Source organism: Mandrillus leucophaeus, unplaced genomic scaffold, assembly GCF_000951045.1.
Source record: "Mandrillus leucophaeus isolate KB7577 unplaced genomic scaffold, Mleu.le_1.0 Scaffold140, whole genome shotgun sequence".
Lineage (NCBI taxonomy): Eukaryota > Metazoa > Chordata > Mammalia > Primates > Cercopithecidae > Mandrillus > Mandrillus leucophaeus.
In genome coordinates, this window is record NW_012101366.1 from 2945781 (window position 1) to 2947698 (window position 1918).

Sequence of the window (1918 nt, forward strand, 5' to 3'; positions counted from 1 at the left end):
AATGAAACTGGATCCTCATTTCTTACCTTATACAAAAAACAACTCAAGATGGATCAGAGACTTAAATCTAAGACCTGAAACCATAAAAATTCTAGAAGATAACATTGGAAAAAACTCTTCTAGACATTGGCTTAGGCAAAGAATTAATGACTAAGACCTCAAAAGCAAATGCAACAAAAATAACAATAAATAAATGTGACCTAATTTAAAAGCTTCTGCACAGCAAAAGAAATAATTAGCAGATTAACCAGACAACTGACAGCATAAGAGAAAATATTCACAAACCATGCATTTGACAGAAAACTAATATCCAGAATCTACCGTGAACTCAAACAAATCATCAAGAAAAAAACAAATAATCCAATCTAAAAGTGGGCAAAAGACACGAATAGACAATTCTCAAAAAAGGATATATAAAGAGCCAACAAACATATGAAAAATCTCTCAACATCAGTATTAAAACCACATTGAGATACCACTTTACTCCTGCAATAATGGCCATAATTAAAAAATCAAAAAATAATAGATGTTGCCATGAATGTGATAAAAAGGGAACACTTTTACCCTGCTGGTGGGAATGTAAAGTAGTACGCCACTATGAAAAACAGTATGGAGATTCCTTAAAGAACTAAAAGTAGAACTACCATTAGATCTAGCGAGCCTACTACAGAGTATGTATCCAAGGAAAAGAAGTCAGTATATAAAACACACACGCACACACAGGTTTATAGCAGCGCAATTCACAATTGCAAATATATGAAACTAACCTAAACGCCCATCAACCAATGAGTAGATAAAGAAAATGTGGTATATATACACCAGGGACTACTACTCAGCCATGGAAAAAAAAGAAATAATGTCTTTAGCAGCAATTTGGATTGAGTTGGAAGCCATTATTCTAAGTAAAGTAATTCAGGAATTGAAATCCAAATATCTTATGTTCCTATTTATAAATGGGAGTTAATCTATGAGGATGCAAAGTCATAAGAATGATATAATGGACTTTAGGGACTCAGGGGGCAAGCGGGGAGTGAGGTATAAAAGATTATCTATTGGGCACAGTGTACACTGTTCGGGTAATGAGTGGACCAAAATCCTAGAAATTACCACTAAAGAACTTATCTATGTGACCAAATCCCACATGCACCCCAAAACTATTGAAATTACAAAAAGGACTATCCTCTCCCACACTGAAGTGTCTAGGCACCTTTGTGAAAAGTCAGTGAAAACGGACATAAATGTTTCTTTCTGTACTCTCAAGAAATAATGTCAAACATCTGGAGGTTTAGAGAGAACTTCACAATTACCTAAATATTTTATTCCCTATCTGGATATTTATTTTCCTGTAGGTGCAACTAATTTGGCACATTGTCATAAGTAAGGGGCCTGGTGTAAAGAGTGTTGGATTCTAGGGGAAAAACAATATTTTTTCTCCAAAGAACTAAAAATATTATTACTTTTTAAATGTCTTTAAAGAGTTTTAGTCTGATTGAAGGCATTACTTAGGTTTTTAATTCACGAAGTTCAATTCTAAACAATGAAGCTTTTCATTTGTCTTGTTTGAATTTTGTTATAGTGAGAAGCTGCACAGAGAAAAGAGCTATAATTGTATAATCTTTTATTCTTGTTAAGTGTGCATTAATTCATCATTACTTCAATTACAATGGTATACACAGAAAATTTAAAAATACAAAGAAAGAAAAAATAAATGTAACTGTTTTTATTAGATTCTTTAAGATTTGAGAGGGTTTCCTTTTTTATAAATGTTCTATAGTGGATTAATATTATTAAAAATGAAAACAAATGAATCTTTCAGATTACTACAAACATACACAGATTAATTTTTATGAAAAGAAAAGCCTCATTCTAACTGGTGAGAGATGGTATCTCACTGTGGTTTTGATTTGCATTCCTCTAA